The sequence below is a fragment of the Lycorma delicatula genome, chromosome 1 (assembly GCF_047948215.1).
Source record: "Lycorma delicatula isolate Av1 chromosome 1, ASM4794821v1, whole genome shotgun sequence".
NCBI lineage: Eukaryota > Metazoa > Arthropoda > Insecta > Hemiptera > Fulgoridae > Lycorma > Lycorma delicatula.
Genome location: NC_134455.1, coordinates 369,320,703 through 369,335,851, shown reverse-complemented (window position 1 = coordinate 369,335,851; position 15,149 = coordinate 369,320,703). Strand labels below are relative to the sequence as shown.

At 23.2% G+C, this 15,149-nt stretch overlaps 1 protein-coding gene and 1 long non-coding RNA gene across 2 annotated transcripts in view; one reads left to right on the top strand and one right to left on the bottom strand.

Annotated features, from left to right (window-relative positions):
* Positions 1-15,149, bottom strand: part of LOC142317268 (uncharacterized) — a 90,903-nt gene that overhangs the window by 38,439 nt on the left and 37,315 nt on the right. The window lies entirely within an intron of this gene.
* Positions 227-15,149, top strand: part of Eip93F (Ecdysone-induced protein 93F) — a 415,494-nt gene continuing 400,571 nt past the window's right edge. The window contains exon 1 of the mRNA XM_075353675.1: positions 227-553. The gene's annotated coding sequence lies outside the window, so the exon portion shown is untranslated. The remainder of the gene's footprint in view (positions 554-15,149) is intronic.

Here is a 15,149-nt window from a genome sequence, read left to right as displayed (position 1 = left end):
CAAAGAAAGAACTACATACACACAACGCTCGCATTACAAGGCGGGCTGTATTAAGCGGCAGCACGAAACAGCGCGAGAGCACAGCCGCTAGTGTAATGGAAGTGGTGCCGGAGTGTCTTAGTGTAGTGGTGGGGGCTCCCTTCCTTTCTTTGCCGACTGTCTACGGAACCGTTGGTGGGGGGGACCCGAGTGCTCACGAAATGCAACGGAGTGAGGTGCACTCACTGCTCCTGCATGGTGCAGTTCTCGGTGCATGTGTTCCGTTGCACATTTTGTGCAAGTCGGCTCCGCTCTCTCCAAGAACAGACGAGTGTCTACTATTCAACGTTTTTTTAACACACCTTTTTATTATACACGACGGATTGATAACGTATAAAAAATAATAATGGTGCTTGACGTGGTGTTATAACCTCGAATGTGAGTGTCCGAAATGCAATCTGTTTTACAATTGTTACCGGCTAATTATTGTTTTTTCGTGTGTGGATATTTTTACTGGTGTTATAAAAGTGTTTTTGAGTTCCACTCGTGTTGGCTTCTACTCCGAATGAAAACGGTAAATTACTTTATCAAAATTAATTATTTAGACTTAATTAAATATCTTTATAACAGATAACAGTCGTTTATGCGCAGTAAGTTAACCGCATATCGTTTTAATATATTCATTACGGTATGAAATATAACTTTTAAAATTTTAGAATTGAATGTTAGACCGCCTTGTAGCATTCGCTAACTCACTCACTCGCTTGCGACTTCATCGATTTTTCTCTCTTACTTGAACCAAGAAGGAGGACGGTGTCTAGTCTGTAAAGCAAGCACTTATTATCCACCACCAGCCTTGGCCTATATTATTTGATAGAGTTTTAATTTCGCAAAATCTTCTTATTAATAATTATCATAAATTTTCACTACATTAATAATCGTTTCAGAAATATATTTTATTTTTTTAGATTAATTTATAATATTACGATTTCTATATAAATTTAATTTCTATGGGTAAATATATATAACGTATTTTTAGTTATTATAAATTACCGTTAATTGACGCACATGATTTCTTTTAATGCGAATTTAAAAAAAAAAATACGTAACGAGTACTAAATAAAATTAGGCCAAAAAAATAATGAATTTTTGTTATAAAAAAAATCATACCAAAATTAAATATTTAAAAATTTTAATGTTTATTTCATCATCACCGTATTAAATTCTATAAACTATAAGGTAAAAAATACCTTGAGAAGATTGAAAGTAAAATTAATTAACTGTTTTTATTACCTTTTAATATTTTTAATTACAATTATTATCTTTTTTAAAATACTATAAATTTTTGGAACGTAGTTCCAAGAGAGCGGTAAAATAAAATCTTAGGCTTTTATGTTTGATCAAATAAATATGTCTTAAATTTTTATCAACGCGTTATTATTATTATTATTATTATTATTGTTTGTATTTATTTATGTGTTATCTTTATCGCTATTAATTTTTCTTTTCGGCATGTTTATCTTAATTGAATTGTTGCAAAGACTTACATTTTTATTTTATTGTTTGGTTTTATTTCACGTAAAAATATTTTTAATTGTATTTATTATTTTAGATACGACAATATTTAAGCAATTTAATGCAATAAACTTTACTTAATTCTTTCTATTATTGTTAATTTATATTTTTAACAATTTTTATTTTAAATATCTTTTGTTTACTTGCAATTTTTTTTTTCTTTTTTAAGTATTTGTTTAAAGATTAAATATTTTTAATGCGTTCTAATTAATTAAATTTAAATAATTCTATTTTTAATTTTTTTTTTGAAAAATGTTATTAATCTACAAATAAACTATATCCGTATTTTTTTTCTACGAAAAATAATTTCCTTAGATAAGATAAAGTTATAAATATATGGTACGTACTTTAAATATTTCCGGTTAGTTATTATATATATATTTTTTTTAATTCATTTTATTAAATAAGTGAATTATAAAAGATGGTCTAAAATTAATTTTACGTTTTGTAATACACTTAGGTTATGTTTTTTTTTTTTTTTTTTTTTTTTTTTAATTATTATTACGGCCAATAAATATTTTACAATTTGCAAATATCTTATAAAAGATATTAACGTAAAACTGTTTGATCCAATATTTTGAAAAAATAAAATGAGTATTAATTTATTTTTAAAGCTAAATAATAAATTAAATTATTTTTTATAAGTAATTTTATACGTATTTATTTTATTTTTTTTTTGAACTTTAGTTCTGAACAAACACTTCCCCACAGAATCAGTATACGGACACTAACGTGTAAATTTTTCTAGTAATTATTACAATTACTTAGATGTAAATCTACTATTATTGTTTAAAAACCTTTTTTCTTTACGTAAATAAAGATTTTAAAACATTAACGAATTTTTTATTATTTACACGTTCTTCTTTTATCATCATTCAATTATTTTTAAATGATTATAAAATTTAATTTAACCGAAATGTACTCATAATAGTAAAAGTAATAAAATTATTAAAGAAAAACTAAATTTGTTTTGGAATCGTAAAAATTAAATTCCTTATTCGAAAGCCAACTTAAATAGTTTTAAATTTCTATTTGACTAAACATAACAATTTTATTTATAAAAATGATCTTTTTATATAAATTCTTAGAATTTATATATAAAAATAAAAATCCATAAAGTTTAAATTTTTTATTCTTTTTAATTTTCAAATTGAGGGTGTTAAAAAATTATTTACTGTATTATTAGGAAATAAAATAATTTTTAAGAAAAAAATTGTATTGTAAAATTAAAGATAATAGGTAATAATTGTTTGTAAAACGAAAATTAATAATTATTAAATGGAGAAAATAAAGAAAATTATGATGCATTATATTTTAGATTATTCCGTTTTATTTTAGTGAAATTTTTGAAATAATATTAGTTTACGATAAACGGTATTAAATTAAACGAACAATTTTCTACTTATATATTTACAAGTTACAAATATAAAGATATATTCTACCATGGAAGATTATCTTACTATAAAACAAAAATTAATTACCCAAAGAAAATATTTAATTTATTTATCTTTATGTATTTTAATAAATAATTTTGTTGTAATGATTATATTAAAAATGTTAAAGATTTTTTATGCTTTTAAACAACAATAAATAATTATATGTATGACAAAAATCTTCCCATTGAATTCAGTATATTTTATATAATATTTGTATTATTATGCTTTAATTAAAAATTAAAAATTATTAAAAACTAAGAAAAAAATTATTTATTTAAAAATAAAATTAAAAACAACCATTTTTTAAGATTTTATAACACAAAAAGTTTTCTACATAATTCATAATTAAGTATATTTAAAATAATAAGCTTAAAAATTGTAATTAAATAGATTTTCTCATCTCTATTTTATAAAAAAAAATAATAATAATAATAATAATAAATTGAATTAAATTTTTTTTATTATATTTAAAACAGAAAATTGATAGATTTATACAATCAAAATTTTTATTACATATTTTATAAAAATGCTTTCCTTAATATCAATATTAAAAATTTTGATAAAACCTTTTAATTATTTTAAGTACACGATTATAACTATATTATTTATAAGGTTTTACGAAATTAATTTTTTTTAAATGTTTGTTTTTAATTTTATTTTTAAATAAATAATTTTCTTTTTTTTATTAGACCTCTAGGCCTAATACCTCACGCACACATAAAGTCAAACAGAATTATTTTTTTGTACTTTCAGTATTCTCTCATTCTGCTACTTTGGTCTCGTCTTCTTTCAGTCCCGGTCTTTAGTGTTTCTGAGGGAGTCTACCGTTTTTTATAAGTTTTCTAAATTGATCTCGGTTTTATATTTTGTTTTCGTTCTCGTTTAATTTTTTAATGTCTTTATCGACATCCGAGAACCATGTGAGTTTAGTTTTTGCTACATTAAATCTATCAAAGATTTGTTTTTTAATTCTTTATGGATTCATTCTGTACAAGTAGCCGTAAATTGTAACCTTCTTTTTCTTATTATGTTGTAGATTTTATCTATGTTTCTGTAAATTTCGTTTTTCAGTTAGTGGATTTCGTTTTTAAAGTTTGTGCCATGTATGTTTCCTACGATTCTTTTTTCCACTTTGAAAATTTCTTTATATGAAAATATTTGGAGGTATTCCAAATTTATTTGGAGTATTTGGAGGTGTTATAAAATAATGATTTTTTTATTGTAGATGTTTCTTGTTAATTTAAAGGCGAGGTTTATTTTTTTGACTCTCTTTCATTGTTTCTTTTTCTAAAACGTTAGGGGTTTCTTTTCTTAGTATTTTTTCATGCGTTACTAATTTCCACCGGGCTAACGATCGATCATAGCTGTTGATGCCCGCTGTTTCATTATATAAAATAATAAATAATACTTAAATTTATTGAATTTTATTTTCGATTTAATAATCTATTAATTTATCATTTTTATAATTACTGGATAATTTTTTTAACTAATTTTTGAAAATATATAATCTTATATTGGATAAGCAAAATATATTAAAAATTGTACAGATATACACATTAATGTAATAAATTATTTTCTGCGAAAAAGAAAAAAAACGGGCGATGATAACGCCGAAGCCCAGAAAAAAAAAATCCTTAAAAAAGATTAAATTTATAAATAATTTTTATATTTAAAAAAAAAATTTATATTAAAAAAATAATTTATATAATAATAATTTCTTTAATGTTAATTATCAACGTAAACCATATAGTTTATTGTTTAAATAGAAGATTTAAACGTATAACCTTATTTTGTGAATTAATGTAAGAGTTAAAAAAAGCTCTTTAGGTTTTTGGTTATATTTTCAATAAAATTTTGTTTATTTTTTATATTTTTATTGACATCATTTTTTTTATTACAATTATTTATTTTTTAAAGTGTTATTTGTTTAACATTTTTTTCATTATTATATTTATCTTATACTTTTTTTATAAATATTTTAAAATTGTAACATCGATAGGATTTTTTTTTTAATATATTTAATCAAATAGTATTTTTTAAATATGTTAAAAAAAATTACTTCCATACAGGTGATTTAATTAATTCGTGGTTACTTACAGAGGTGTAATTATCAATATTTGAAAATATTTTTGTAATAGATTGAATTAAAATAAATAAATATCATTAGAAATCCTAAAATATATTTTTTTTTCCAAATAAACATATTCATGCGACTAATTTAACCGTAATAATTTTGTTGTATTTATAAAAACAAATATTTTAACATAGATTATGTTGCTTATTAAAAAAATGAAATGAATGTAATTTACTTACTTATAATTTTTTATTGTAAATATTTATGGTGAATTTACTGAAATCAAAAATTTAACTAGTAGTTTTTGATATTATACAAACTTAATATATTAATTGAAAATTAACAGGTATACTTTTTTTTATAAAATTTATACTTTAACAGTACAACACTACGCAAATATTTTATAAGACTTTAAATTAAAAGTATTTCTGTATTTTTAAACAGTTGCATATTAAATATAATCATTAATAAATTTAAATAATAATAATAATCCTTTTTAAAAAAAGTCATTATTTTGACGAAAAATTAATTATATTGTCGAGTTTTACGATGAGGTTATAACTTCTTAATTTAAATTAAATACTTCTATACTTATATTAAAAAAAAAATAAACTAAATGCGGTTTAATAAGTTTTGGTCTACTATTACATTTTTTCGTTATAAATAAAATTTCTAAATAATCTTTTTTTCTAATTATATAAAACATAATGAATTCAATGGAAAGATTTTCTGTCCTGGGTATTAATATTTATTGTTGTTTTAAAAATATTAAAAATTAATAATATATAACAAATAATAAATTATTTAAATAATAAAGCTGACCTCCGTGGATAAGTAGCGTTTCGGCATTTAATGTGGCGGTCCCAGAGTCGAATCCCGGACCGGTACGGCATCATTTCATAAGCTACAAGTTTCGACAAGGCTAATGAATATATTTTATTATAATAAATTTTATTATAATATCATAATATTTATAATATAATATTATATTGTATTATAAATATTATAATATTCTTTTCGATCTTAAAAAAAAAAAAAACAATAATAAAATCAAACTTTTTATATTACTTTTTTTTAATTTTAAACAGATTGAATTTCAATTTTTCATTCTGAAATTTAAATAATGTTTGTTTTTAATGTTCTTTTAATATAAATAAATTCCTTTTTTTCGTTTTTAATAATTTTTAATTCTTTTTTTTCATTTTTAAAATAAATCACAATAATATTATGAATAAAACAAACTGAATTTGTTGGAAAAATTTTCTGTCTTACGTATTATTATTTATTATTTTAAAAGTATAGAAAATCTTTAAAATTTATAAAATGATAATTATTACAAGAAATTTAATTATTAAAATATATAAATAAATGAATAAAATATTTTTTTTTGTGTAATAATAAAAGTTAGAATATATTTTTGTATTTGTAACATGTAGATAGTATAAATAACAAAAATGTATACTGTAAAAATAAATATTCGTTTAGTTTAATACCGTTTATCCCAATCTAATATTTCAAAATAATTACTAAAATAAAACGGAATAATTTAAAATATGTAGCATAAAATAATTAAGTAACATAATTTATAATTATGACCCAGGTTTATTAAAATATTCTTTTATTTACTATTAATTTATGAATAAAATTATTAAAATCTTAGTAATTAATTTAGAGGATTTAAATAGGGTTCTTTCCAATATATTCTAGGCAGGATTAATTTATTTTAAAACTTACATTTATGTTATTTTTTTTTAAATATGTTGTATATTAAAGTGAATTTAAAATTAAAAACCTAAGTCAGACAATTTCATGATATATAATTGGAATATATATATTTGTTCTTGCCTCGATAACTCAAAACAATTGCATTAATCTTCCTGAAATATATACACAAAACGATTCATCTCAGTCAGTAGACTATTGTTGAATTTATGAATGTTTGAATAAAATAAAATGGTAGACGGTAGACTTTACTTTAGTCATTCTGGAAGAAAAATATATATATTTGATATATATTATACACCGTTAAACATTTTGTTTTAACAGCTTGGTTGAGTAAAAATTAATTATAAAAAATAAAATTAATAAAACCTATTTAATAAAAAAATTTAATATTTTAATATAATATAAATGGGTTATTTAAAATTTTATCGCCGACCACCGTGACTGAGTAGGTAGCGAGCTCGGCATTTCGTGCGGTGGTCCCGGGTTCGAATCCCCCGTATAGATGTCGCGTAGAAGTCAGGCATTACATCTATACGCTACCAATTTTCACCGGGCTAATAACCATAGAAGTTGATGCCCGCTCTTTCATAACATAAAAAAATGTATCATTTTTCAAAGAAATAGTTAAGAAATTGAAAAAGTGAAAAGATCAAATATAAATTTAAATTAATCTATTATAATTTCATTATTGATTTCACAAAAAAAATTATCTTTCAATTCTTACTATAAAAAAAAAAGTTCTCTACTCTTTTTCAATGTTCCGTTTGTTGGAATTCATATAATATATTCCTCTTTTTATTAAAAATTTAAAAGATTTATTTTTTAATTTAAGCTTTGATTAAATTGACGGAAATCAGTAATGTTCGATAGTAATATTGATCAGATAGTAAAGAGTTTTTGTTTTTTGTTTAAGAATGTTATTTCTTAATTTTAAAAATTAAAGTAATTATTTATTAATTTAAATGTATTACATAAATTAGAATTTTTATTTATAATTTTGAAAAAAGTAATTGTTCTAATTTTGAACAATTTTTTAAAAAAAATCTCATTATGATCTTCGTTAGTAATTATTGTTATTTTTGACAAATTTAAAAATGTATATTTTTATATAAATATATATATATATATATATATTTGAATTAAATTTATAAATCATTTCCTTTAAAAAAGTAAAAAAAAATATATTTTATTAATAATTAAATATTTTTTAAGCATGCTGTAATAAGTAAATGTAATTTCTACTTAATAAAAAAATCTGATGTGGAAAACACATGACTTCCTTGTACGCCTATTAAATTACATTTACACATTTTTTTTAAAATGATAAGTATATAAAATTTTATTCATTAATAACTTCTGAAATTTTTTTTTTTATTGTTATTATGGAATTATTATTTTTCGTAAAAAGGTTTTTACAATCAGAGTTTAATAATTATTAATAAATCAAAATATTTAAATTAAAGAAAAAAGGAGATGAAGTTGGATTCGAACCGATTTTCCGACTCCTAAGTTCCAAATATTTCATTAATTAAAATTTTATTTGGTTGTAACTCTGGAACCAATGAAACTAAATACCACTTATGATGTATCTTTGAAAAGCTCTTAATGCAGTTAAGAAAAATTTTAGCATTTTATGTATGTACAGAAAATACATATGTACATACATAAATAAAATCGTACATAATACGTACGTACAGACGTCTCACCGAAACTAGTCAAAATATATTCAGAGATGATCAAAATGGATATTTCCATTGAAATCTAGAAACCGATATTCTTCGCGATCATAATACTTCCTTTACTTCGTACATGGAAGTAAAAAAGATTAATTAGAAAAGTTAAAAAAAAAAAAAAAAAATTTAACTTCGAAGTTTTTTGGTACTCACCCGATTAGTCTAGTGGTGAACTCGTCATCACAAATCAGCTAATTTCGAAGTCGAGAGTTTTAAGGTACAAATTCTAGTAAGGGCCTTTTATACGGATTTGAATATTAGATCGTGGATACCGGTGTTCTTTGATGGTTGGGTTTCAATTAACGACACACCTCAGGAATGGTTTACCTGGGAATGTACATAACAACAGTTCATTTACATTCATCTTTCGACGTAATACCTTACGGTGGTTCCGGAGACTAAACAGAAAAAGTAGAGGTTCTCTTTGGTTGGTCAACGATATGTATATATTTATGCACAAACACACCCACACAAAAATGTATGTATATATATATAAAAAATTAAAAGGGAGCTCTACTATGATTTTAGTAAATATTGTTATAAAGAAACTAATTTTATAAAGAGCGTCCCCATGCAAAACATATTTTTTTCTTATGATTTTGTTAAATTCATTTGGTATATTAAAATTATGAAGAAAAATTTATTTTTTCTGCTTTTTTTATTTAATGTTACATTATTCTTATTGGTCATTAGCGACACCTAGTGGATTATATGTATATAATTTTAAATAACGGAATGCTGCTTGAAACAGTAAGTACAGTTCAGGGGTTTAAAACAGAATTAGAAGAGACATAATTAATTAAAATTTGTTACTCATAATTTACCCATACATACATAACGCTGAAAATTCAAATCCTTCAGATAATTAAAAGTTTTTTCACGATTTATCACATTATTTAAGCAATTTTTTAGATCATAAGATATCTTGTATTTCATTCTTTCCGTTTGGTAGTGTGGACAGTCGCTATAATATGTGCTTTACTGATATATATATAATAATCCTGGCAATATTCACACCGAAAATTTGCTCCTTTTTCAAAGTAATATGTACTTGGCTAAAGTTTCTTTATTTCACATCGCAAATCATCATAAACGATTTATGATGTTTCCATTACATTTTAATTTTATGAAAACAATGGATTGTGCTTATTAGAAATTAAACTTATTTTCTTCTTTAAAAAATTATCAATAAAATTACCATTCTTTTCGACCTATATAACAATAAATTACTCATCTGAATTTTAAAAATATTTTTTATTCGTTAAAAAACAAAACTTTTCATAACCTTCTAGTACTGCTCCTCTGTTATTGTTTCAGAGAAATAATACGAAGTGTTTATACGAAGAAGTTTTTATATACTAAAATAATTATGTAGAATTTTTTTATTCATGCTCAAAATATGAAGAAATATTTGCCAGTTTTAAAATATTCCAATGTTTTTAAAAATATTCCAATTCCAAGTTCTGAAGACTGTAAATATTTAGGTTTATTTCTTGACCGACGACTTATCTGGACAAAACATATGAAATCAAAGCGGATACAGATGGACTTCAAGTTTAAAAACTGTAATAGGACGTAGATCTCGGCTTTCGGTAGAAAATAAATGATTGATTTATGAATCCATTCTGAAATCTATTTGGATTTACGGGCTTGAATTGTGGGGTACAGCAAGTAATTCTAATATTGACATACTTGAACGCTACCAGACAAAAACACTGTGAAAAATGCTGAACATAGCCTGATACATAAGCAATTGAATTGCGAACCGGAAATCTTTCTGGTCGCCCTACAATATCAAAATCGTTTGAATCGGCACCCAAATTATATGGCAGTCAATTTTTTGGGTAACACAATCAGTGATTTTTCAAGATTGATGTGAAACAATATTCTTGATTTAATTTATCATTTCAGTTAGGTGACTTTATAGTCCGGCCTTACGGGGTGATCTGTTTCACTTATTTTATTTCGTTATTATTATTATTAAGTCATAAACCACTGCGTCTGTGGCTATTTAATGTTGGTTAAAATAGATCTTATTTACTTATTGTTCAATTATCTTACTGAACAGATTGTAAAGTCGTTAAAATTAAAAAAAAAAAAATGTTTAAACAAAACAAATTTAATAAATAAACTTGTTAGAGTTTCTAATTACGATGAAAATGTGTTAATTTCGATACTTGAGCGAGTATTGATTATTTTTCTATATTTTAGAATAAATTTCAATAACAAAAAATAAAAATAATATTTTTAAGTATTTAAAGTATAGAAGTAAAATTAAATGATATTTTTTGTAATTTTTATTGTATTAAACGAGACTTTACCCGCTAAAAAATCAATGTTATTGATGTAAATATATCCTATTACAATTTTCTTGTTCTTGCAATTTTGTTTGGATATGGTTTCCTAATTAGAATACTGTATATATAAAAAAATAATAAATCCCCTTTAACAGAATTAGTTACATATTTAAATTTTAGAAAATTTAAATTATTTTTAAATTTCCTATTTTCCTTATGATAGAATTAAACAAAATCATTTCATAAAGTTATACTAAAAAATAATATATGTATTTAATACCATTTTTCTTTAATTTTCAATTTTTATAAATCGGTGCTATATAACGAATTAACCTTAAGTTACTAACCCTTAATTTGGCGTTAACCTAAAAAAACCTATATTTAAAGATAATTTAAAGGTATTAATTTTGAGATTTACGTACATTTGCATTTTTCAAATTGATTTTTAATTTTCGTTTTTTTTTAAATTTTATTTTGCAATTTTATGTTAATTTTTATTTAATATTCAGACAGACATAGTAAAATCTACGTCTGAACGAAAACAAGTAATTTAGAAGAAACATAAATGAAGAAATTTGTGTCTTAATAAAAATTAAAATAGTAATAAAAATCATAACAAAAAACTGTCTGGAATTTGGTACTATTTTTTTTTTTTTTTACCGCGTTTTGAGAAAGAATTAAAAGAAGTAATGTTAAAAATGATAAAAAGAACTTTGTTACACAGCGTGAGCTGAGGCTTTCGATAGTAAAAGAATAAATATTATTTTTTATGCAAGTTTTTTATTAATTTTCTTTTGCAAGAATTGGTATTAATTTAGATAAATATTTCTATATAACATTTTGCTATAATAATTAATCCATTTTTAAGCAATAATAACGATAAAAGCAAATAATTTCAAATTGTCTACGTAGATAATATAAGTTTTTATTTCAAAATATGTTCTTTTTAACTTATCTGAAAAACAGAACGGGAACATAACAAGAACTTTCTTTACAAAATAATAAATGATAATTGAAATTAGTTCATTTAATAATGATTAAGTCTTGAACATAAATAAAAATACATACGAGGATAAAATTATAAATCGCTTTATTCTTTTTCGAGAAAGGGATTCAGCTAGATTTAAAAAAAAAAAATTATTTCATTTTTTTAATACTAAAATTAATTAACCCTTAGTTTTTTTATAATGCTTTGAATTATTTAAAAAATATATATATTTCTTGATTTAATTATTAAAGCGTGGGTAATTAGCGTATTGGCATTTCGTGCGGTAGTCCAGGGTTTGAATCCTGGACTGGCATGGCATCTTTTATACGCTACTAATTTCCACCAGGCTAATAACCATAGCTGTTGATGCCCTGCTATAAAATAATTATAAAATTAATCTTTTTATTATTTGTTTTAACTTTAAATACAATAAATTTCAATTTTTGTAACCGTTAGGAAAACTTACAATTTTTTTTTTTTATAAATTACTGAAAATTAGGCAAGATAAATGTTAAGAAAAATAAAACAGAAGGAAATAGATTTTTTGTAATAAAAATTATTTGTACTAAATTCTGATTGTTTTTACTTGTACGAAGTAAAAGAAGTATTGCGATCGCAAAAAATTTCGGATTTCAGATTTCAACGGAAATATTCATTTTGACCATCCCTGAATCCATTATGACTAATTTCGGCGTGACGTTTGTACGTAGGTATGTACGTATCTCGCATAACTCAAAAACGATTAGCAGTAGAATATAGAAATTTCGAATTTAGGACTATTGTAACATCTAGTTGTGGACCTCCCATTTTCATTGCAATCGACTGGACGAAAAGTGTCCAAAAAAGCCCAAAATCCAAATTTTTGGATTTGGACTTTTTCTTAACTGCAGTAATAAGCCCTCATTGAGAACTTTTCAACTTTTCAGTGGTACTTATTTTCATCGGTTTCAGTGTTACAGTCAAATGAAATTTTAATTAATGATCTTACAACAATCGTACAAGAGTAAGACTCATCGGTTCCAGTCAGACTTCATCTCCTTTTTTTTTTAATTTAAATATGTTGATTTATTTATAATTACTAAACTCTGTTAAGTAAAAAAAATTTTACGATAAATAATAATTCAATAAACAATAAAAAAAAATATCCGAAGTTATTAATGGAATAAAATTTTATGTTCTTTTCACTTTAAAAAAAAGTGTAAATGTAATTTATTAGGCGTACAAGGAAACCCACCGGGTTGGTCTAGTGGTTAACGCGTCTTCCTAAATCAGCTGATTTGGAAGTCGAGAGTTACAGCGTTCAAGTCCTAGTTAAGCCAGTTATTTTTACACGGATTTGAATACTAGATCGTGGATACCGGTGTTCTTTGGTGGTTGGGTTTCAGTTAACCACACATCTCGGGAACGGTCGAACTGAGAATGTACAAGACTTACTACACTTCATTTACACTCATACATATCATCCTCATTCATCCTCTGAAGAATTATCTAAACGGTAGTTACCGGAGGCTAAACAGGAAAAAGAAAGAAAAGGCGTACAAGGAAGTCTTGTAATGTCGACATCAGATTTTTATCTTTTAATTCGGAATTAAATGAGTTCACTGCATTTTTTTTTAGTAAAATAATTTTTTTTAATAATGTAGCCCAAAAATATTCTTTACAATATGTACGTTTAATTAAATAAAATACATTTTCTTATACCAAAAATTAATAATTTTTTTTTTTATATTCTCAGTATTTTGAAAAATATGCTTTGTACACTCTAATTTAATAAATATAGGAAATGCCAATTAAATATATACCGTTGTAAACTTTCAGGTAATATTTTTTTTTAAATAATAAATAGAATTTGAATATTTTAAAATTTATTGCTCGTAAATATATTCGTACCGACGCATATTTACAGCTTATAAAAATTAATATTTTATATTATAAATCTAAAATTAATAAATGGTAAATTACTTGCAAATAATATGAAGAATTTAATTAATATAAAATTTATATATTACTAAATTAAATGCTTTATTTTCATTTTTTTATAAATAACTGCTGAAAAAGCTTTCAAAACTCTGATTTCATTTACTTACTAATTTTTCACCTGATTTAATATCATTAGTTTAAAACTTACGGCGATACATTGAATATACATTTTTATATATTAAATTATTAGTTATAGTTAACGGATTTAAAAAAAAACAAGTAGAAATTCTCAAATCAAACTGTATGCATGTTTTTTGATTGTTAAATAGACAATATTTTAGACGAATAATTATTTTTACATTGTCTACACACATGATTTGAGCTAAACATTTATTTTTTGTAGCGTAATTATTATGTATTGATATTCATAGTAATCTCGTGTTATAATTCAAGAACATTATTGGGAAAAATTACGTTAAAATATATAATATATATATATTTATACGAAATACATAAAAGAAAAAATACATAAAGAAATATTTTCATATTCTTTCTTAAGATTCTTCGTTATCTCTTCAGTGAAGCATGGTGCTATCTCTTCAAACCAAAGCATGGTGCTTTGGTTTGTTTGCTGTATATGCTCGTATTTTTATTTTGAACAAAACGCACAAACGATTTATCTAAAATTATATTTGGGTTTCAGGGATAAAAAAAAAACATTGAGGTAAGAGCTATGTTAAAAAATCACAACTCAAGAAACAGATAAAATGTTCAGAATTTGGAAGCTTTTCATTGTAAAAGTCTTTTTTTTTTTGTTGTTCGTACGCTAAATTCGTGAACGTTATTTAGTTAAAATAGGTAAAAATATTTAATAAAGTTATGTGTAATGAAACAAGCTATGTAAAATTTTCGCGGTGCCTTTTTTCTAGTTTTTATCTAAACTTAAATTTCTTGGCTGTACTTTCTTGTGAGATTTATTATTTTCATAAGCACAGTTTTTTATTAAGTCTTTTTATATTTTAATTAATAATGAAAGAGAAAAAACCATTTAAAATATGTTTATTCACCAACAAAAAACCAAAAATGTATAAAATAAAATTTATAAAATTTTTAATTTTTTAGGCAAATATTACAGATTAGTTGTGATAGATATTTTTAATTTGGTACCTACACCAAACTTTGAGATTTAAATAATAAATATGGATTTTTATTACGTAAAAAAAGTCATATTTACATGGCTTTTTGAAGTCCGTTGCCATTTTTTTAAGTTTATTATTATTTAACAGTACGATAAAAAAATTAATTTAAAAAATATTACTGCGGAAATAAACGGGTATTAAAATTTATTTTTAATAAATTAGTTGCTGGTTACTCGACGTTACTCACCCGGTATTCATTTCTCCCATTCGTCTATTAAACAGG